The sequence below is a fragment of the Panicum virgatum genome, chromosome 9N (assembly GCF_016808335.1).
Source record: "Panicum virgatum strain AP13 chromosome 9N, P.virgatum_v5, whole genome shotgun sequence".
Classification (NCBI taxonomy): Eukaryota; Viridiplantae; Streptophyta; class Magnoliopsida; order Poales; family Poaceae; genus Panicum; species Panicum virgatum.
This window is the reverse complement of record NC_053153.1, coordinates 43,186,355-43,210,761: the sequence shown is the minus strand read 5'-3', so window position 1 is coordinate 43,210,761 and position 24,407 is coordinate 43,186,355. Positions and strand designations below refer to the sequence as shown.

General features: G+C 41.9%; 1 pseudogene across 1 annotated transcript; it reads right to left on the bottom strand.

Moving 5' to 3' along the window:
- Window positions 1-3,805: 3,805 nt before the first annotated feature.
- Window positions 3,806-12,610, bottom strand: LOC120690969 (annotated as a pseudogene). The gene is made up of 10 exons (XR_005682056.1): window positions 12,373-12,610; window positions 12,116-12,252; window positions 11,927-11,976; window positions 10,586-10,926; window positions 9,661-9,743; window positions 9,204-9,279; window positions 5,812-5,873; window positions 5,564-5,669; window positions 5,319-5,480; window positions 3,806-4,119 (listed from the first exon to the last, which is right to left on the bottom strand). The product of XR_005682056.1 is annotated as an alcohol dehydrogenase-like 4 (transcript).
- Window positions 12,611-24,407: the final 11,797 nt, after the last annotated feature.

The window sequence follows — 24,407 nt, the reverse complement described above, 5'->3', positions numbered from 1 at the left end:
ACCACCTCGGCCAAAAATACTTTTAGTCTTGTTTTGCGTTCTTTTCACCCTCCTTGCTGCAAGATCTCTTTTGACCTGATTATTGCTAGCAACAATCGGCCTTCGTGCGATAAAACTTGGATATATAGAAGGATATTTAGTAAAATATGATAGCATATATGTCCTACTATAATCCAAGGGTTCGTGATAATAAGGATACCAGTAATACCATGGAGCAATTGGTTCACTAAAAGGTGCATAATTAGCTTGACTTGTACGAGAATCCAATTGCTCTTGATGCCTTAATGACAATTTTGTATCCTTAACTTTGTTTGGCCGTCCCTTCTGCTTCTGTGCGGCTCCCTCCTTCTCATATTTGGCCAAGAGCTCTTTGAAGCTCGGCCTTGTTCTGTTCTTGGTCTTGGAAGAATTTCCAAACTCACTAGAGGCACTGGTCAGACCGATCTTAGCACCGGTCAGACCGGTCGACTTGCTATCGGCTTCTTTTTTCTTGCTTTGCCCCCCGAGCGTTGAAGCCTTTGCTGCAACTCAAGAGGTCATGTTCTGCAGCACCTTTTTCTCAGGCTTTTCTTCACCAATGATCACATTTTCCCCTTTACCTGATTCGGCTTGATGCGGCCGAATCAACACTTTTGGATTTGTCAACTCAAGTGTATGAACGGGAAAATGATTTTGATCAACTTGCATTGCAGGAACAACCAATCGTCCTTCATTTATGGCCGATTGTAATTGTCTTTGAAGAACATAGCAATCATTGGAAGCATAAGAAAAAGTATTGTGTAACTTATAGTATGCGCACCACTTCAATTCATTCATTGATGGAATAGTGTGACAGAACTTAAATTTTCCAAGCTTTGCCAACTCATAAAAAATCCTATCACACTTAGACACATCAAAATTGAGTTTAACCTCATCATGCCGATTTTTAGGAATTGGCTTTAAAGGAGCACAAGTGCTTGGTTTTATTGCTGGATGACCATACAAATTCAGCAACATAAACCTCATTATTCTCATCATTTGAAGAACCACCATGTAGCACATGAATATACACCAAGACGATTAGAATTAAACTTAGCATCTTTACTTCGACTTTCTTAAGCCAAAGCCCTTTGCAACACTTGATTAATGGTTAAGAACTCATAACCTTGCAGTTTTTCTTTAATATGAGATCTTAAACCATTAAGAGCTAATTCAGCAAGATCTTTTTCAGAAATAACTAAACTATAAGATCGGTTTTTTTTATCTCAAAATCTTCTAATATATTTAGCAACAGTCTCATCATGGTTTTGCCTAACCGATGTTAAATGATGACATAACCTCAATTCATTATCGCCATTGTAAAAATGCTCATGAAATTTATGCTCTAATTGAGATCATGTCTGAATGGAATTAGGAGATAAGGTCAAAAACCATGAAAAACCTGTACCAGATAATGACAAGGGAAACATTCTAATTTTCAAATGATCAAGACTACCATGAATACCCATTTGTGCATTAAAATGACAACATGCTCTCATGTAGTGCTCCCGTGAGGATATGGAATAGTATCAAACTCTCAGGATAAGGTTTTTGACATACAAGAGTTTTGTCTTTAAATTCTATGCCAAAAGTTTCTTTAAACATAACAGTGAAATCCCTCTTATGTTTCTCAAGTACTTGGTTAAAATAAGTATCACTTGGCTTTTGGCACAATAGAACTAGAATTATTCAGCGTATGTTGTGGTGCATGGTTCGGTTGTGTAGACGGTGTTTGCTGCATATAACCATTATTTGGCACTACACCATATGAAAAAAATTGAACTCTGAGAAGACATATTATATGGAGTATATGTCACAGTAGCGTATGGAGGAACACAATAACTAGTAATTCCATTTGTTCGGGCAAAATTAGCCTGAACTGGAGGTGCATTAGTAATTGGTTCAGGAGACGACTGATACACCACCAGAGCACCAGGACCGGTCTGACGGGTTGGAACGGGTACTCCATGATCGGTCTGACCGGTTTGACCACTCCGTTCGCATTGTATTGCTTTGGAGGTTTCTGACCATCATAAAAATTCATCGGCATGCCATACTGTGGTGCAGGTTTTGTCGATGACTCAGAAATCATAGCATGGTTTTGAAAAGTACCAGCAAGACACTAGATACAGGAGCACTACTATCATTGGCCAAGGGTTGCTTTTCTAACGATTTATCAATCATGTTTTGAACAGTAGCAAGCATCTTTTCTTGACCATTAACCAGTAATTGACTAATTTGCTCCAAAGTAATAGATGATGCCGAAGTACTTACATTATTATTTGCTTTGGCCTGCTCTTCTTCATCTGAAAGAATGACCACCTCCTTGTCCTTGGAGACATCACCCTTCCGATTCTTGGAGAAGTGAGACAAGAAACACTGACGCTTTTCTTCAACTTCTTTTTCTTTGCATCGTATGCTATCTTCTTCGCATTCCTTGATGAAAGCTTCATAAGCCTGACGATCTTCAACCGACAATTCATCAACAGTTGGCCTAACGATGTTGCTAGCATCAACATCGCTAGAACTTGATAGCTTCACCATGGTAATAACTGGAGTAAACTAGATCGGTTTTAAATAACCAAGATCTTTGTCCCTAGTAGAGTCGCCAAAAATATGTTGGCGCCGAATCAGGGCCAACGCACGAACGCACTCGAACGTGTGGTGCGAGGAGGGGCTCGATACAGCGCCTCCTGCATGGAGTGGTCAGACCGGTCAGAGGGACCGGTCAGACTGGTCGCCATGGTGAATCGGCGAAGTCCAACGAACGCTTGCCCAAGAGGGACCCCATCAGCGCAGGTGCATACATGGTTGTTCTAGGATCTGCAGGCCACCTAGAACGTCTTTAGACGTCGCGGAGACGCAAGAAGAACAGCAGATACGAGGTTGGAAGAGCTGGGGTTTGGAGAAGATGAAAAGTAATGTAAAGAAAAGGAAAAGACAATAAAAGTAATGAAAAGTAGTATATTGATGTGTTTTGATTGATTGGATGTCTCAATCGGCCGTGGCCCTTCATCATATTTATATAATGGGGGAGGTCTTGCCCTGCAATTTTTTTTTTGCAGATTTAAATCTATAAAAATCACTAAATGTACTCGGACTCTGCATGGACCGGTCAGACCGGTCGGACCCACCGGTCAGATCAGTCGGTCACGCTAGACCGGCTACAGACATCTAGACCGGTCAGACCGTTTCTGGGCACCAGTCAGACCGGTCTCTCCAGGTTGCTGCCAATTTTGATTGTCTACACAATGACCCAATAATCTCTTTTTGTGTTAGATATTCCCGAAATGTTGGTGCAGGCAACACCCATATCATCCATGTAGCAGAAAAGGCCTAACGAGGTCATTTCTTCCTGAGAACGTGCGCGTAGCGCAGCGGCAAGGACAGCGGCTGGCATACCTTGCCGTCGGGAGTTCGGCTCCCCGTCCACCCAAAAAAAATCCCCTCGTCTGTCCCCATATCCAAAGCACTGCTGGGCCCGGCTTAACTCAAGGCGACGGGCCTACGGACAAGGGTTCGGGGATTTTTTTGACCTGCGTGAGAAGATCTTCTTCTTAATACAATGCCGTGGGGGCGGTCTCTCCCCCGGCAGGTCAAGTTTTTTTTAGGTCATTTTTTCCTTTTTGGAAACGCCTGCCAAGATTGCTAGCTCACGTGCTCGCGCCTTATTAATCAGTCACCAGGATGATGAAAGGTAACAGAGAGAAGGGTCTGCAGCAATCAGCAATGACAGAAAATCCCCCCTTTGAGTGGAGATAACTGGAGACGCTACGGCACACATATATATACAGAAGAAACAAGCTGGATAAGATATCACAGATGATAAATATTATGTACTCCTAAACAATTGTCTCAACGCGCCCTTTTTTTTACAAAAGATAACATGATGCACATGTGTCCTACATGTGTTATACAACTCAACACTGGTGAAAAAAAGAATCTACATTTATTTTTGTAACCTAAATAAGGCTAAGCTCTCCATCAGAAATGGAGCACGCTCCTAAGGGACTTGCCTTCCTCCAGAAGCTGGAAGGCCTTGTTGATGTCCGAGAAAGGCATCTTGTGTGTTATGAACCCATCAAAGTTTAAGTTCAGCTTCTGTTAAAATAACAAGACATCAAGTTACCATTCAATCAGACTTGCTTTGGTACCTCTTTAATTCATCAAAAATGGTACTTTCCTCACAATTCAAAAAATATCATTGTTCCTATGAGGGAAGATAAACAAAAAGGAACAAAAAAAAGAAGGGATAAGTCTATTTTACAACCTCAAACTAGTCAAGAAGTCTGTTTTTCAACCTCATACTACGAAACCGGGTAACATAGGCCCTCGAACTGGCAAAACCGTCCGAATCAAACCCTCGAGCACTGTAGCAAGCTGTTTTGAGGGCGGTTTTACTATAGTAACATTTTTGAATTTCTGGAATTTCACACCTCTCAATTAAATAAGAAAGAAAGCATAGTTAATATTGTCTAAAAATCATGATATTTTTTGGGGAGGTAGATAAAAAGACAAGAAATTTATTTTGGCTAGATGTGATACATTAAACATAATGAAATTTGAATTATAAAATTTTAAAAATGGGTAGAATTTAAAATTTCTTGAATTTTTGGGTTAGCTAAACATTTGATAAAAATGAAATAAAAATATGATAATTCATAATTTTTTATTTATTTTAATAAGGTATTTTTTATTGGCCCAAGTTTTTATGAAAGTTTTTGAATTCCTTCGCAATGCTCAAATTTGAATCAAATTTGATTCCTCAAATTTTAATTTATGAATTTTCTATAGAACTTGGGCCAATAAAAAGTACCTAACTAAACTAAATAAAAATTATGAATTATCATATTTTTAATGCATTTTTATCATAGGTTTAGCTGACCTAAAAATTCAAGGAATTTTGAATTCTACCTATTTTTAAAATTTTATAATTCAAATTCATTTATGTCTATTGTAGCACATCTAGCCAAAATAGATTCCTTGTCTTTTGATCTACCTCCCAAAAAAATATCATGATTTTTAGACAATATTAACTATGCTTTCTTTATTATTTAATTAAGAGAGGTGTGAAATTCGGAAATTTTACTGTAGCAAAACCGCCTTTGGGAGTCAGGGTTGCTTTTCAAACGGTTTCGTTAGTTGGAGGTGTAGGATGTCCGGTTTCGTAGTTCAAGGGCCAAAATCGGACTATCGTGATAGTTCAGGGTTGAAAAACAGACTTTTCCCAAAAAAGAAATGGTAGAAACTAGAAAGTAGAAACGCAATATTACAGCAGAAGATGCAGTGTGTAAGCATACCCCATTCATGCACTTGTCGACGAGATCCGGCAGCTGGGACTTTCCCTTGAAGTCGCCGAAGACGCAGCCGGTGATTCGACGGCCGTCAAAGAGTTCCATTGGGTGCAACGGCATCACCTTGGGCGTCGCATGGATCCCTAGTACCACCGTCATGCCCCAGCCCTGCATACATATCGGGTTACATGACTTTCAGAGAGAGCTTTTCTTTAGATAAAAGATAGATAGAGCAAACAAGCACAACTTACATCATGCGTGGATACGAAGGCCTGTCGCAGCACATCGCTGATCCCGGTACACTCGAAGCTGCTCGAAGCTGCAGTCGACACCCCCATCCGTCATCTCCCTGATCACCTGCAGTTTCATCCATTCAGTCCAGCTTAAACAGCATTTTTTTTTGATGAAAAAGGTATGTACAGCTTGCTGATAACAAGCTAAGGTTGATGGTTGATACAGATTTTCGCTACATACAAAAGAAGTAAAAAGGCGTATGTACCTCATGGACCGGCTTGTCACAGGCCTTGGAGTCGATGAAATCAGTGACGCCCATCTCTTTCCCTGAAACCCACATTTAAAATCGTTAGTCAAATGTTTAGTAGTTCAGCGGCAGAATGAGTACCTCTGTTGTAGCGTATACATCAAAATTAGCAGTTTTTCAAAGGAGAAAACTGCATTTTTCATGGCTATGGACTCATATGTACAGCTGCGAAGTTCTGCTTGTACCCATTGCAACTAGGCGTACAGTACGCGCATTTGCGCGGCTAGTATTGAAAATTTAAAAAATTTGCATATTGTTGTATCCTTACTTAAAGATTATACTATTTTTTTTACCATACATCAACCTGTTCATTATCGTAAATTATATCTTATTGCTGGTAAAACAATTCAAATATAATCTGCCTGTAATAACAATGTGATTTGTTGAGCTTTAATAATATTATACATATAATTATTGTTATTTTTGTTTTATTTTGATTGATAATTGTTAGCTTTAGTTTTTATTAATAGTATATATTTGTAACTGACACATAGTTAAATGGTATTTTATATTTAATTTTTTATAATGGCATTGGTGGGTAATTTTTAATTAGACACAGGGGTATTTTAGGCTAATTTTTATCATAATGGCATTGGTGAGTGATTTTTAATTAGACACAGGGGTATTTTAGGCTAATTTTTATTATAATAGCAGTGGTGGGTAATTTTTATTTTTCTATTTTTCTTCGAGTAATATGGAAATTTCTAAATCTTGAGAGCGAACGTGGAGGCTCTGTTTATTGGCCAAATAATAAGATAACTAGGCGTATAGCCCGCGCATTTGCGCGGCTAGTATTGAAAATTCAAAAAATTTCATGTCGTTGTATCCTTACTTAGAGATTATACTTTTTTTTTATCATACATCACCCTGTTCATTATCGTAAATTATGTTTTATTGTTGCATTGGTTAAAGCAATTCAAATATGATCTACTGATAATAACAACTTGATTTGTTGAGCTTTAATAATATTATACATATAATTATTCTTGTTTTTAATTTATTTTGATTGATTGTTGTTAGCTTTAGTTTTTACTAATAGTATATGTTTGTAATTGATACATAGTTAAATAATATTTTATATTTAATTTTTCATAATGACATTGGTGGGTGATTTTTAATTAGGCATAGGGGTGTTTTAGGCTAATTTTTTTGTAATGGCAATGGTGGGTAATTTTAATTTTTCTTTTTTCTCCTATTAACATGGGAATTTCTAAGCCTTGAGAGCGAACGTGGAGGCTTCGTTTGTTGGCCAAATAATAAGATAATAGATAAATTAAAGAGACTTTCAATTTCACGATGGGGTTTACTGAAAATCTTAGAACAGGTGTTTCAACACTGCAACTTTATTTGTCCTTACTCCTTTATGTTTTTTATATGACAATGTACTAGAAGTTGACAAAAATGAAGTGCAATGCCTGCACAAGACACTTGTTGACTTTAATAAGAATAAAAAAACTCGGGAAGCTTCCTGCCTATGAGGTTGCGTGCAATTCTCCTATGCGTTTTCATAAAGAAAACATTACAATTTTTATAATACCAATCAAGACAGTGTGTGCACCGTTTAGCCCAACTTCAAACAAAAATGGATGGTTCAGCAAGACACGGCTTCAACGAATATGACAAATTACATTTACATTTTACCAATTGGTAACATACATCAGGTACGAGATTTCTTGAGTTAGAAACTTACATAATTCACTATATAATCAAAGCAGTGCCAAGGTAAACGAACTGAGGAAGTTTAATTTTTCAAAAGTTGAAAAGATATTTGATTGTTTTTCTTTGGCAGAGAAATACATCGAAACTTTTCAACGGGGCAGTGCACGCATTGGTACCCCACACTCCAAGCTGAAGAAAAGTGCTACAAAACTGGAGAAAGACGGCTCATGATTTTCCTCAGTTTTTTTTTAAAAAAAACAGGTACTACCTCCAGTCATGATAAGTTGATTGCTTGCATCTTGCCTAGCTTGAAATCTTGTTAGTGTGCTTTCTTCAATAGGAAAATAATTATGTTAGTTTATCTACCTACCTAGGGTCTTTATGTTGTTTGCTTTAGTTGTTGGATTCAAAATTTATAAATTGGGAAATAGTATAGTTTTAGGCTAAGGTTTGCTAAATTGAAAAAAATGACCCAATTCATCCTTTTTTGGTCCATGATCCTTTCAATCATCCATCACATGCAATATATATATATATATATATATATATATATATATATATATATATATATATATATATATATATGCTAGCAAGTTTTCGATCTTAGCATTTTTGGGTTTTGCAGGAGAATTTTTTTGCGTCTAGTCCAGCATACAAATTCTACGTTTCAATAGGATACGTCCTCTTTTCAGATTCGTTCTTAGAATGAAAAGAACTGTAACAGTTTTGTCAGACCATCAATAAACTTGACTACTTTTCAGTATTTAATTTTTTTGTGGAACTCAGTATTTTAATTAAAATTCTCTAAATGCTGCGGTTTTCATGGAACATGCTTAAGATTTTTTTGTTTTTGTTTCATCAAAAAAAAGATTTTTCTGTTTTCCAGGCTAGCTCTCAGGTTATATTAGCAGTAAGATTATCCATGAATGGCTGAGATCACGTATGCGCGAGATAACTAAGCAGGTGAAAGTGGAGTGTGTTAAGTAATATTTCAGGCACAATTATTCCTTAGCTGAGTTGTCCCAAAATCCCTAAAAGTGTACCTGAGTAGTAGCACTTACATATAAAAAGTCAAAAGTTCATGGAACTAATTGAGCAATAATTGATCGGTAAACAATCACTTCGTCCCTGGATGCCAAATGTACCTCTCACAAATCAACAGATCAATGCAGATTGAGACCTATCGTGCGTGCTGTCAACCTCGTGACAATGCTTGAGTTGTTCTGTTCTACTCCGGCTGGAATCACCGGCGAAGTGACACATGCCTCATTCATCCTAGCTAGAAATCGACAAGGTATGTTTGCCACAAATGCGTCTTTTCACTTTATTAAGCAACTCGGCTCGATTTTATTTTATTTTTCTTTTCCTTGGAAGCATGCTTTTATTTTGCTTCCAATTAGCTCCGAATTTCGTTTACATGATTCTTCTTCTATCAATTCCAAAACCAAAGAAAAACAAAAGAACAACCATATTTTTTTAGATAAAAGAACAATCATATGCATGCGCATGTTGAACCTAAACCATGTCAATTACAGTGCACTTTGGACTTGAAGGAAGTGTCAAGGTCTTCTTACGTGATGAGAAGACATTTTGATTTGTAACTTGACAACGATGTGAAAATGGCTCAACAAGAGTAACAAATATACAACACACACAAAGAGAGAAGGGAAAAGATGGGGCTAAGAACACACCTTTGGTGAACTTTTCGGAGTTTATATCAACACCGATTATCCGAGCCGCCCCACGTAGTCTTGCACCCTCAGCAACCTAGTAAACAATTATTTAACACCTTTTCTGGCAAGAGCAACTCCAAAAGACTCTATATTCATCCTAATTGTTAAAAATAGAGATTTTGATGGAAAAATAGTCTCCAAGAATTTCTCTAAGTGGTTATCCAAATGTAGTCATCATCTATTCCGGATTTCTCGCTAGCCAAAGATAGATAGTGAAAATGACTGTCTAGAGTGTAAACAAAATATAGAAAAACTATTGGAGAGTGAAGATATATAGAGAGCGATTTTTATATACATGACTCTCCAAATAATGATTTAGATAGTGAAATTTAGAAAGACTCTTGGAAATTCTCTAAGCTAGGTATATGTACATACTTCTTTAAAAGTTTAGAGGAAATATTTAAATTTTACTGACCGCGAGACCAACAGCACCAAGCCCGAATACTGCTATGGTGGACCCCGTAGAAATGTTTGCAGTGTTCCATACAGCCCCCACACCTGATTTCAAAGAAGACATATCACAATTCAAACAGTTGTTTGAATGATCAATAACTGATTGAACTTTCGGGGAAAAGTCAAACAATCAGCTAAGAAAGAGGGGAACACGAACAGCTGCTAGCACATGGGAGTATCGCAGACGTGGTACGAGAATGGTCAGATCACATGAAAAAAAAATCCTGCAGCATTTCTATTTTACCCAAAAAAAGAAGATAAGCCCATGAATGAGATCACTGAAGTCTCTGTCTCTGTCTAATTACAAGAAACTGAGAGGCATTGACCGGATGAACAATGGTCACAATTTCGTACACTTTCTTCCAAATAAAGTGACAAGCGAAACTAGTCAAAGGTCTTCATTTTCTCTCTGTATTGCAATCAGTCTATTTCGCAAACTTATATCCTGAGTATAAGAAAAAAAATATTTACAAATCTTACGCAACCGAGTGTTGACAAATGATAATAACACGTAACTAGTGGGTATAAAAACTCTGGTTATAGACTTATAGTTGGTTCCAAAAGTCAATAGAGATGTATCAATTGTTATGTTTGGGACCAAAATGTGTACGACTGTTGTCAATGTTCAACCTATGCTATGAAACGAGGGTACAAAGACTCTGAACACAGCCTTCCCATGACTAGTAACGCACAGGATGGTGGTAGGAGGTCCGGGCTGGGCACATGCCTTGGTTCCGCAACATCAGACAGAGTTAGCCTGGCACAGCCATCACCAGAATGTCCCATCAAAAAAAAAAAAGGTCTCATGATTGAGCATCCAAGCTCCCAAGTCCCAAGCAGACCAAACCAAACAGAAACATCTTACGGAGCACAGGAAGATGCAGCACCTGTGGAGATGCCGCAGCTGAGGAGGCACATCTTGTCCAGCGGGGCCTTGGGGTGGACCTTGACGGCGCAGGCCGCGTCCAGCACGGTGTACTCGGCGAAGGTGGAGGTGTTGAGGAAGTGGTACACCGGCCGGCGCTTGCCAGACCCGTCCACGACGGAGAACCTCGTGCCGCCGTCGGAGGCCATGGTGCTCTTGAAAGGGTTGACGCGGTAGGTCCCGCACAGGTTTGTCTTGCCGGACTCGCAGTAGGCGCACGCCCCGCACTCGCCGTTGAAGATGAGGACCACATGGTCGCCGGCGGCGAGATCCTCCACTCCCTCGCCCACGCTCTCCACCACTCTGCGCACGACACACAAGTTCCATACATGTCGCCGTCAGGGGCACGCGCGTCACCAAACGAAGATGTCGTTTTCAATAGCACACAAGTGGATCAATGAACTGTTGCTAGCACCATCTGTATTGCTGTGATCGTGGCGTGCTACTATTATACTAGTAGATGGCACCATCTACTATTATGATTTTTCAAACAAACTTTTCAAATTTTGTTGCCCTACCTGTTATATACATATTCATCCAAATGTTTGATTCATCACATGGAAACTACAGTACTCGGAGATTCATCTCTAACAGATGTTTTGCTAACTGTTCCTTGACTAATTAAGCATCGGTAGCGAACTAGTACATCAGTGCGTGCATTGCCACCAAGATGTGTCGGTTGATTTTAAAGCTAAAGCAGATCGATGCATGAATGCTAGGCATGTGAGCATTTAGTCGCCAACAAACAGGCTCTCGTCTCCATCTGCGAACGCCCAATTAGTTAGTTGGCAACAAAGTAAGTTTGGTGTATATGCATGCAGTGCATCCATCATCCAGGCTATCATGCATGGGAGAAAAGATCACTCTTGCCGCCAAGATGCAAACTAAACGTGTAGAATTCCAGCATATATACGTTTGGAAATGGTGCATGCTGGCGCTGATCGCGAAATTTCTGCTGCCTAGAATGTCAGCATATATACGGTTCATGGCACACTTTACAGAAAAGCCTGAACTATATTTCGAAATTCCTGACAAACTTAACCTCGAAGACCCGTAACCTCGTATTTCAGAATGAAAAGCTGAAAATGACCCAAACATAAGCTCGATGCCTTGATCACACTGAGTATATATATCAGGTAGTACAAAGGCACTAGATCATGTTTATTTAGGCTAACTTCCAAAGCAAGTTGTGTTAAAGATATCAAAGAGAAGTTTTTTTTAGGATATCTTGAGAGAAGTTAAGGATAAGAAAACATGGAAAGAGATTGAGAGAGGGGAGGGGGACGAATTGAATAACACGCACCCGGCTGCCTCATGGCCGAGGATCCGGGGAAACTTGCGCTGTAGCTCGTTCTACGGTCGACGTCCATTTATATATGCAGCATCAATCGCCGCCCATCCACATGGCCGGCAGCACAAACAAGTAGAGATTAGTCAAGGGATCAAGTAAAGAATCATGCCACTGACAAGTCGAGGCAGACATCATACACACCTCTCCTTTCAAGAAGCTGAGGTCGGTATGGCAGATGGAGGTGAAGAGCAGCTTCACGCGCACCTCCAGACGCCGCGGCGGCGCCACCTCCACCTCCTCCATCGCCAGCGGCTCGCCGGGGCCCCATGCCACCGCAGCTGCACGCAACAAACACGGGCGACGACCGAGCCGGTGCGGAATTAAGAGCAGAGAGAAGAAAAAGAAGGGTGGGAAGAATATAAACTAAGAAGAGGCCGGCTAGCTGCAGGCAAGGCAACCTTTGCATTTGATGGGCTTTCCCCGGGTGGAGGCGCCGTTGGCCAAGCTGCCGTTGCCGTTGGACGCCATGGCGCCTTGGATGGATGCCTTCTTGGTTCTCGCTCCCTTGCTGCTCTTCTCTTGAGAGCGAGGAAAACAAATGGTGCTAGCTCTTGGCTCTAGCGAGGCGGCGAGCGAGACAAAGGCACAGGCCGGCTGCTCGTTGGACTGTTTATGTAGCAAGAGGCAAAGGGACACGGGAATGAAGGAGAATACCTGCTACTATTGCCATCTTTTCTACTCTTGTCATTTTGTTTTCTTGCGAGGTAAAAAAAAGGGAGCTGGGGCCTACTTTAGCTAGTAAAAGGTGCAAATCTGTTTTTGTTTTTTTGCATCGCTAACACAGATACTCATCGTCATATTTATGTTTTTACTCATCATGGTATACGCCTTCATTATTTATGCCAAATGTGTATATAGACACGCTGCTTGAATCTCGACCATGGTCATGAATCAAAGACCACACAAAACAAAAGGTGCGCCATCCTTTTCGGTTTACTTAGCAGCTTCCAATAAGCAAGGGATTAATTTACTTCCGGCCAAGGAATTTCCATTGACGAGTTGAAACGTGGGCCGAGTTTAGCCTCTTAAAAGCCGTTGCTCCTGCTTTTCAACCAAAGACGTACACGTTGCACACGAATGCGTGGGGCCCACTCGTCGAGACCAGAGTGCTGGCATGCGCATGTATCAAGTATCATGTCAAACTGTTTTCAGTCTTTGTCATCTTTGCCTACTTATCCTTCTTCCAGTTGCAGTAAGTGATGTACTTTGCCGGACTCACCTTAGTGGCCACTGGCCAGGGATAAAAATTAGATACGGTTAATCCATTATATCTGATTTCACACCAGACATTATAAACATGAAGAAATAAATATCCACATTCAGTTTAGTTTTTAAACATGGAGATATTCATATTTGAAACATCTATATTGAATTTCCGAATAACATAAAAAAATATCCGCATTCATTTTTAAACATGGATATGAATGGGGACTAGAGAATTTTCAACTCATATAGATAATATACATATCTGAATATAAAAAAGATATCTTATTGCAACACATTGCTAAATGCGTTGCTATTCAAAAAATAGAAGACTAACTAATAATGTTTTTTATTCATCTAACTTGATATTTGATTAAATACTAACTCAGTATTTTGTTAGATTGTTGATTATTTTAATTTCAATACTAGTATCAGAATAATGTTAACTTGATGCTTGTTTATCTTTGGGCTGCCAATGGAAATACTTGCATACAACAACGCTTGCTAGGTACTGTACTGTTATTATGGAATTATGAATGAAAAGTACCGAGGAAAATTGTGAGAGGATTGAACACTAATAGCACTGTTTGTCAAAGCTTCTACCACACGTGTAGAGGCTCCTTTAGTACTTTTGCCAAAAAAAATAATGACAGATCAAAAATATTGTTAATTGACATATGTGTAAAAGCGAATAAGAGCATCTCTAGCAGATTGCTCATCTCCATCAAGAAGTTCCATGAAAAATAAGCAGCTAATTTTAGTGAAGAACTTTGACTCAAGAAAGACTTCCCAATACATATTGGGTACTGCTTCTACACGTTTCATTTGATTTATTATCCATATGAATACCTGATAACTTATTTTTTCTTAAAGTATTTTAGGCAAGAACGGGGCTATAATTTATATGGATATTATGTTTGCAAGTTCAAGCATTTTCTAGTAGGTCAACACACAAAAATACTAATTGGGAAAGAGAAGTAAGTAAACAACATTTATTAATATTTTGTTTTATTTGTTTCACTAGCAGGAATGTTTTTAATGTTTATAATTCATGTTTTCAAATTTGTATCTCCTAATACGAATCTTGCACCAAAAGCTGGCCTCCCATCCCCACGTCATCAGCTTTTACCAGTTGTCAGATCGGCTGGACAAACAGTCCAGATCACTAAGTGTCGGTCATTTTTCAAAAAACTCTCGAACATTACATAATCAAGTGTCGCTCCTCTCGCAGGGCTTTTTGCGAAAAAGAAGTTCCCTCCCTCTAGCGAAATCAACCGGTAGTCCGGCCACCTCTCTCAGATAATTTTACAATAGAATCCTTAACCTATCTCAAAATCAATCCACAGTCCAACCATCTAGTTCAAGAAACTTGGCAAATAAAACTTTAAGTTTTCATTAAATCAACCCGCCGTCTTGATTCTCTCTCAACATATCTTTTAGAAAAACCCTCACATTTCAATTAACTCAAACCATAGCTTGTTTTATTCGTTACTTCTACCCGAGCAACACTAGAAGTACAATTTGAACACCAAAACGCGTTGGAATCAAAAGTCGTTGAATAAAAATTTTACCTAAAATTTGAAAAACTTTATTATAGAGCAAATTTTAAAATTCAAAATACTTTCACAATTCGTTTGCAGTACAAGTACTTACAGATGACCCGTTGTACCTACAATTTGCACACCAAAACATCTTCAAATAAAAAATGTATAGTACAATTTGAAATGCTTCTAAAAAATTTTGAATATAAAATTCCTCAAAATTTCAAAAGCTAAAGCTTTGCTACATAACACAATTGTAAATTCAAAATAGTTTCATAATTCATTCAACATAACATCTTATTTTGCTAAAAAAATATAATATTGTACTATCGTTCTTCTATAACTTCTCATGCGACCTCCACAATACTGCACCATATTTTAATATAACCACAACTTCCTTAAAAAACATCACATCTATTAATTATCTCTTGATTTTGCATATACATTAAGTATCCAACTAATTATACTCTGCCCTCCTTAATAAATTATTTTACACATTCTTTGACCCCAATAAATACAGCAAAAAAATATATACATCCATTTCGATACCCAGAATAATATACTACTTAAATAATAGTGTCAAAATAATAATAGAATGCCAAAATATATACCTAGATCAATAGTGGGCTACTGGCCATGATACCTATGTGAAAAAACGAAACGATGAATTTATCCTAACTACGTTGCGTAAAAAAATTGCACATTTGCCTATGCACAATAACTACTATATGCATAAACTAAAGTTCACATCAAATATAGTACTACGACGCGAGACACGGGCTCCACGCGGCAAAGCGGTGGGCCTTTTAGTACATATCGAGGATGGGATCAGCTCCTTCCGGTAGAAATAATTTTTACAATTCATTAAGCCATAACAGGATTTATTTATGAAGGGGTTGTCAGGGATGGAAAATAATACGATCAAAATAGTAAGTATTAGGAAAATTATAATACACAACTTTCTTGATTTCCCATTTTGAAATATATATGCGTGTATATATATATATAATTCACTTGCAATAAATATATCAATTTGTATATATGTTATAGTGGGCTTCATACTCATCAAAGCTCGAACATGTAAGGATGTATATCGGAATTGTAGAATTTGTGTACATTTGATCGAATATGAAAATATAATTGAAGTGAAAAGGAATAGAACTTTCAGAATCCCTAAACAAGAACTAAAGCACAAAACAGAGCCTGAAGACCCAAGTAAAACCGGTAGGAGACCATGTGGCGTATCAGCGATCAGTGTCTGGCCTCAATCAAAACCGCACGCCTTATTGCTTTCAAAAATCACAAGAGTGCGAATGAGTCCCACTCCCCGCCCGGAATGGTACGAGGGAAACTTGTGTACGTGACGGAACCACCAAATTAAAATTCTAAATTAAGTGTAATGGCCGCCGTTTTGAACACATCGGGCACATTAGTTTAATAGTTTAATTTGACAGTCCTTTCTCAGCCCACTTCCCGATCGAAACGACACCGATAGTCTCACGCGAAGGTAAGCGCAGATGGTACAAGCACGACATATAATTGAAAATATAATAATGTACACAAGATTCTGCCATAAATTTTACAAGCCAAGTTCGAACACAAACATCAAATACAAACTTTACAATATCGAAACTAAGATTTGAACAGAGGGAAGGGGCCAACAACTACCACACATGTATGCCGAGGAGACCCCTAACTAAGTGTCTGGCTCCACAACCTCTCATCCCTCTGTGTCCCGACGGATGAACTTAACGCAGCAGGGACAGAAGTCAACGTCCGGGTGTCCTGAAATAATTGTGGCAACAAACCCTGAGTATACTAATACTCAGCAAGACTTACCCGACCAGTGGGTATAACTTAGCCCACATATCTAGACATGCAAGACTTTTGGCTGGTGGTTATTTTACAGAAAACAACGACTAAAGTAATTCCTTAATTTTCATATTTTAGCTCCAGATTCTATATAAATTAACTATAGTCCAATATTTGCGTAAACCAACTATAGCAAACATAGTGGAGCAATCCATAATAATTCAATGTGTTCATTATCATATATATATCAATATACTCAACATTCCATCATAACACTACGATGCGACGTAGTGATCAAGGTGCTCATATCCGAGAGCGACTGACGGCGAATTGATTCGATTTAACCTTGCAAGGTAGACCTAACCAACACGGCACGCATTTGCCCCGTCGGACTATACGAGCCAACCATTCCCCTCCCCGCCTCAAACTACAGGATCGCCCCACCAGCGTATAGTCAGCCGAGCTCAACGAGAGACCACCAAAAATAAATACATGCTTCTCGATTCTCCGCGACTACTCGACTCGCCCTAAGGGGTGGGAAGGAGTCCTGTACTTTCGAAGTAAGGCAGTACTAGGCTTACCGATTTTGACTACCTCCTACTCCCGGCATGGCAGTACTAGGCTTACCGATTTTGACTACCTCCTACTCCCGGCATGCGGTTAGTACAGTTCAAACATGATCAGCAGGGCCAACAACGGCTCGGTCCTTGACCGACACAGACGGAACTACACTTTTCTCCGTCCGGTCTCAAACTCTATTCTTCATTTCCTTCCAAGATTAGTAACTCATATATGGAAACATGAAATAACCTTTATCTCGCGAGTAACTGGAAATTACTCGACTTTTACCGAACCCTATCTAGCATAGCATTTCTATCGTCCTATACATACTAGTATAACTCAAGGAAACCTAGGGTTCATGCAACTAGAGTTTCAAACAACTCCTAAACATAATGCACAAGTATTAAAATACATATATAGGTGTCATAATTTAAATTAATAGGATGTGCACCAGGGCTTGCCTTGTAGCTGTTGCTAAGAACTAGTGTCAGACGGGCCTTGGGCTGGGTTCTCACGCCTCTCCTCCTGGGCTTGCTCCGGCTGCTCCTGCGGTGCCGCAATCACCTCATATACGGCGCCCTCAGCTACGGATGGTCCATGAATGCATATGAAATGATTGAGTGCAACTCAAACTATATAATCTCTATACCCAAAATGAAATGTCATGCGGACTGTCTGCAATCAAATGGCGGACCGTCCGCAGTTCAACTTCGCAGACCCACCAGAACCACAACGTCTCTAGAGAATTTCTAGACTGACTGGCGGACTATCCGCGCCTCAGTAGCGGACTGTCCGCAACATACTTCTGCAATCCCACCAGAACCAACTACTTCTCTGGTCAAATTTCAAATCTATACTGCGGACTGTCCGCTCTCAAACAGCGGACCGTCCGCAGTTTAACTCCGCAAAACCACCAGAGGCAACGATGCATTTGCACAATTTTAAACTCTACGGCGGATCGTCCGGCCCTCCTTGGCGGACCGTCCGCAGTTCACTCTATCAATCCACCAGAGACGACAACGTCTCTGGACAAAATTCTAGACTCTACAACGGACTGTCCGCTCTCCAATAGCGGACCGTCCGCAGTTCACTCTATGAAACCGTCAGAGACAACAACGTCTCTGGACAACTTCTAACCCGACCGGCGGACTGTCCGGCCCTCCTAGGCGGACCGTCCGCGATTCCTATCTTTTGACACCGTGCGCCGCCACCAGTGAGGCCGGCCTGGCTTCGCGGCGCGCCTTTCCCGCCAACGGTGGCCCGACCGACGGCGAGGCTAGCACTACACCATCTACTAGATGAGGCGCACACGGGCATGGGTGATGCACGCGAAGAACTCAAGCCTAACCAAGTCGGCGATGTGCGGCCCGTGGCGGTAAAATCGACATCGTCGTGAACGTGCATGGAAACAACAAGAATGTGGAGGAACGAGGGGAGCATGAGCATTAGCGACTCACTTACAATTGAGTTGAACCCTTGGGCGAAGGAAACGGTGCCCGGACGATGGAGTTCCACGGCGAGATCGAGTTTGGGCAAAACTCGAACTGGCGGCCGGGGAATCCGGGATTCCCGGCAAGGTGGAGGTCGTGGCTATGGTTTTAGGGGTTGAGGAGGAAGCTAGGGAGGTGATCGAGCTCTGGGTGCGGTGGATTTGAAATCCATGGAGGGGAGCTAGCGAAATCGGCTGGCGACGGGGAGGGCGCTCAAGCATCGCCCATGGCGTCGGGAGGGAGAGGGAGAGTGAACCGAGAGAGAGAGAGAGAGAGTGAGGGAGTGGGCGCGGGTGGGTGAGGAGGATGTGCTCGCCTTGAATGCGGCGTACGGGGTGGCCGGGGAAGAGCTCGATGGCCGGCACGTGGCGGCGACCGATGATCCTCGGTCACGGAGCAGGTGAAGCAGAGCCTTCGCGGATCGTCCGCTGGTCCCAAGCGGACTGTCCACGAGGCAGGGCGTTACAATCTTTCCCCCTAAAAGAAATCTCGTCCCGAGATTTAGAATGAAGTTGCTAATTGAAACAGGAGCGAAAAGTTAGGTACCTCGATAAGCTTGCAGCAACTCAGGACACTTGGATTTCACAAATTCTTCCGTCTCCCATGTAGCTTCCCGCTCGGAGTGATTACTCCATTGCACTTTATAGAAATCACTGGTTTGATTCCGAGTGACCCTGGTCTTGTGATCCACAATTTTGATTGGATACTCGGGATAGACAAGATCGAGCTCCAGTTGCAATTTCTCTATGTCAATCACCTTTTCTGGAACACGGAGGCATTTCCGGAGTTGAGAGACATGGAAAATATTATGAACCGTGGATAATTGGGTAGAAAGTTCCAGGCGATATGCTACCGGCCCACACCGCTCAATGATAGAAAAAGGGCCAACATAGCGAGGGGCGAGCTTTCCCTTCACTCCGAACCGTTGGACTCCTTTCATTAGAGATACCCGCAAGTAAACATGGTCTCCCACTTGGAATGAGACGGACTGACGTTTCTTGTCCGCATAACTTTTCTGTCGATATTGGGCTATTTTCAAATTCTCCTGTATAAACCGGACTTGTTCCTCTGACTCACTGACCATATCAGGGCCGAACACATTCCTTTCCCCGGCTTCTGACCAATTTACTGGAGTTCTACACCTTCACCCATATAGTGCCTCAAAAGGAGCCATTCTGATGCTTTCTTGATAATTGTTGTTATAAGAAAATTCCGCTAAAGACAGGCATTTATCCCATTTCTTGCTGTAAGAGAATACATAGGCTCTAAGCATATCCTCTAGAATTTGATTGATTCACTCAGTTTGACCATCGGTCTGAGGATGATAGGCGGAGCTGCGAATAAGCTAAGTACCCAGAGATGCATGCAACTGTTCCCAGAAACGTGCAACAAACTGTGAGCCTCTGTCTGATATGATTGTCTTGGGTACACCATGAAGACTCACAATCTGAGCCATATATATCTCAGCATATTGGTGAGATGAATAACGGATCTTCACTGGAAGAAAATGAGTGGATTTAGTGAGGCGGTCAACGATAACCCAAATAGAGTCATATCCCTTTGACGTGGGAGGCAAACCAACAATGAAGTCCATACTAATATCCTCCCACTTCCACGAAGGGATATCCAATGTTTGTAGCATACCAGCAGGTTTGAGATGACTCTCTTTGACCCTTCGACAGATATCGCACTCAGACACATATTTGGCGACCTCCCGTTTCATCCTTGTCCACCAAAATCGCTGCCTGAGATCTTGATACATCTTGTTACTGCCCGGGTGAATGGAATACCTAGAGAGGTGAGCCTCAACAAGAATTTGTTTTCGGAGTCCTAAATCCTTAGGTACCACCAGCCGGTTCTTGAACCATAAAACACCTTCGCCGTCTAGACGGAAGCATGCCACTCGAGGGTCATTTTCCTTAAGTCTTTGCCGAATCTTTTCCATGCCACTATTGTTTTTCTGAGCCGCAATAACTTGATCTCGGAGGGTTGGAGTTAGAACAATGTTAGCAAGAGTACCCTCAGCTACAATAGCCAAATTCATCTTCTCCATTTCTTGACACAAAGTCTCATGCAAACCAGTAGCTGAGATGCAGTTGCAACTTGCCTTGCGACTCAGTGCATCGGCTACAACATTTGCCTTGCCCGGGTGATAATAAATTTCCAGGTCATAATCCTTAATCAACTCTAACCACCGTCTCTGGCGCAAATTTAGCTTGCTCTGGGTGAAAATATATTTGAGACTCTTGTAGTCGGAATATATATGAATCGGATTACCCAGAAGATAATGTCGCCAGATATTCAATGCATGGACCACAGCTGCTAGCTCCAAGTCGTGAGTAGCATAATTCTCCTCATGCCGCCTGAGAGCTCTGGAAGCATAAGCAATCACCCGCTGATCTTGCATAAGGACACAGCTGAGGCCCGTACCTAATGCATTACACACAAACGTCAAGGCCAGAGTAATACCTGGCTAAGCCAAAGATAGTAATGAGAATGCGGCCGAGACTCGTACCTGATGCATCACAATAAACATCGAAGGGTCGAGTGATATCTGGCTGAGCCAGAACAGGGGCCGACGTTAAAAGCTTTCTCAAAGTCTAGAAAGCCGGATCACATTTGTCGTCCCAAACAAATTTCACCCCTTTCTTAAGCAATTCTGTCATAGGCCTAGCAATTTTGGAGAAGTCCAGTACAAACCGGCGATAATATCCTGCTAGTCTAAGAAAACTTCGAATTTCTGGAATTGTCTCAGGGGTCTTCCAATCTAGCACATCTCGGATTTTGCTGGGGTCGACAGAAATACCGTCCTCCGAGATGACATGGCCTAGAAAATGCACCTTTTTGAGCCAAAATTCACACTTGCTGAATTTGGCGTATAACTTGTGCTACCTCAGACGTTGAAGGACAATGCGAAGATGCTCTGCATGCTCGCCCTACGCAAAAATTCATTTTTTTTATATTTTTAGAAAAACTTGAAATTAGTCATGCTTGTACCACCCTGGGTTTGATTCGACTCTGATACCAGCTGTGACGGAACCGCCAAATTAAAACTCTAAATTAAGCGTAATGGCCGTCATTTGAACACATCGGGCGCATTAGCTTAATGGTTTAATTTGACAGTCCTTTCTCAGCCCACGTCCCAATCGAAATGACACCGATAGTCTCACGCAAAAGTGAGCGCAGATGGTACAAGCACGACATATAATTGAAAATACAGTAATGTACACAAGACTCTGCCATAAGTTTTACAAGCCAAGTTCGAACACAAACATCAAATACAAACTTTACAATATCGAAACTAAGATTTGAACAGAGGGAAGGGGCCTACAACTACCACACGTGTATGCCGAGGAGACCCCTAACTAAGTGTCTGGCTCCACAACCTCCCATCCCTCTGCGTCCCGACGGATGAACTTAACGCAACAGGGACAGAAGTCAACGTCCGGGTGTCCTGAAATAATTGTGGCAACAAACCCTGAGTATACTAATACTCAGCAAGGCTTACCCGACCAGTGGGTATAACTTAGCCCACATATCTAGACATGCAAGGCTTTTGGCTGGTGGTTATTTTGCAGAAAATAGCGAATAAAGTAATTTCTTAATTTTCATATTTTTGCTCCAGATTCTATATAAATTAACTATAGTCCAATATTTGCTTAAACCAACTATAGCAAATATAGTGGTGCAATCCATAATAATTTAATGTGTTCATTATCTTATATATATCAATATACTCAACATTCCATCATAGCACTACGATGCGACGCAGTGATCAAGGTGCTCATATCTGAGAGCGACTGACGGCGAATCGATTCGATTTAACCTTGCAAGGTGGATTTAACCAACACGGCAACATTTGTCCCGTCGGACTATACGAGCCAACCATTCCCCTCCCTGCCTCGAACTACAGGACCACCCCACCAGCGTATAGTCAGCCGAGCTCAACGAGAGACCACCAAAAATAAATACATGCTTCCCGATTCTCCGCGACTACTCGACTCGCCCTAAGGGGTGGGAAGGAGTCCTGTACTTTCGAAGTAAGGCAGTACTAGGTTTACCGGTTTCGACTACCTCCTACTCCCGGCATGCGGTTAGTACAGTTCAAACATGATCAGCAGGGCCAACAACGGCTCGGTCCTTGACCGACACAGGCGGAACTACACTTTTCTCCGCCCAGTCTCAAACTCTATTCTTCATTTCCTTCCAAGATTAGTAACTCATATATGGAAACATAAAACAACCTTTATCTCACGAGTAACTGGAAATTACTCGACTTTTACCGAACCCTATCTACCATAGCATTTCTATTGTCCTATACATACTAGTATAACTCAAGGAAACCTAGGGTTCATGCAACTAGAGTTTCAATCAACTCCTAAACGTAATGCACAAGTATTAAAATACATATATAGGTGTCATAATTTAAATTAATAGGATGTGCACCGGGGCATGCCTTGTGGCTGTTGCTCAGAACTAGGGTCAGACGGGCCTTGGGCCGGGTTCTCACGCCTCTCCTCCTGGGCTTGCTCCGGCTGCTCCTGCGGTGCCGCAATCACCTCATATACGGCGCCCTCAGCTGCGGATGCTACACGAATGCATATGAAATGATTGAGTGCAACTCAAACTATATAATCCCTATACCCAAAATGAAATGTCCTGCAGACTGTCCGCAACCAAATGGCGGACCGTCCGTAGTTCAACTTCGCAGACCCACCAGAACCACAACGTCTCTTGAGAATTTCTAGACTGACTGGCGGACTGTTCGCGCCTCAGTAGCGGACTGTCCAAAACACTCTTCTGCAATCCCACCAGAACCAACTACTTCTCTGGTCAAATTTCAAATCTATATTGCGGACTGTCCGCTCTCAAACAGCGGACTGTCCGCAGTTTAACTCCACAAAACCACCAGAGGCAACGACGCCTCTGGAAAATTTTAAACTCTACGGTGGACCGTCCGGCCCTCCTTGGCGGACCATCCGCAGTTCACTCTATCAATCCACCAGAGATGACAATGTCTCTGGACAAAATTTTAGACTCTACAGTGGACTGTCCGCTCTCCAATAGCGGACCGTCCGCAGTTCACTCTGTGAAACCGTCAGAGACAATAACGTCTCTGGACAACTTCTAACCTGACCGGCGGACTGTCCGGCCCTCCTAGGCGGAACGTCCGCGATTCCTGTCTTTTGACACCGCGCGCCGTCACCAGTGAGTCCGACGTGGCGTCGCGGCGTGCCGTTCCCGCCAGCGGCGGCCCGACCGACGGCGAGGCTAGCACTACACCATCTACTGGACGAGGCGCACACGGGCATGGGTGATGCATGCGAAGAACTCAAGCCTAACCTAGTCCGCGACGTGCGGCCCGTGGCGGTCAAATCGACATCGTCATGAACGTGCATGGAAACAACAAGAACGTGGAGGAACGAGGGGAGCATGAGCATTAGCGACTCACTTACAATCGATTTGAGCCCTTGGGCGAAGGAAACGGTGGCCGGACGATGGAGTTCCATGGCGAGACCGAGTTTGGGCAAAACTCGAACTGGCAGCCGGGGAATCCGGGATTCCCGGTGAGGTGGAGGTCGTGGCTATGGTTTGAGGGGTTGAGGAGGAAGCTAGGGAGGTGGTCGAGCTCTGGGTGCGGTGGATTTGAAATCCATGGAGGGGAGCTCGCAAAATCGGACGGCGACGGGGAGGGCGCTCAAGGGCCGCCCCTGGCGTCGGGAGGGAGAGGGAGAGTGAACCGAGAGAGAGAGAGAGAGAGTGAGGGAGTGGGCGTGGGTGGGTGAGGACGATGTGCTCGCCTTGAATGCGCCGTACGGGTTGGCC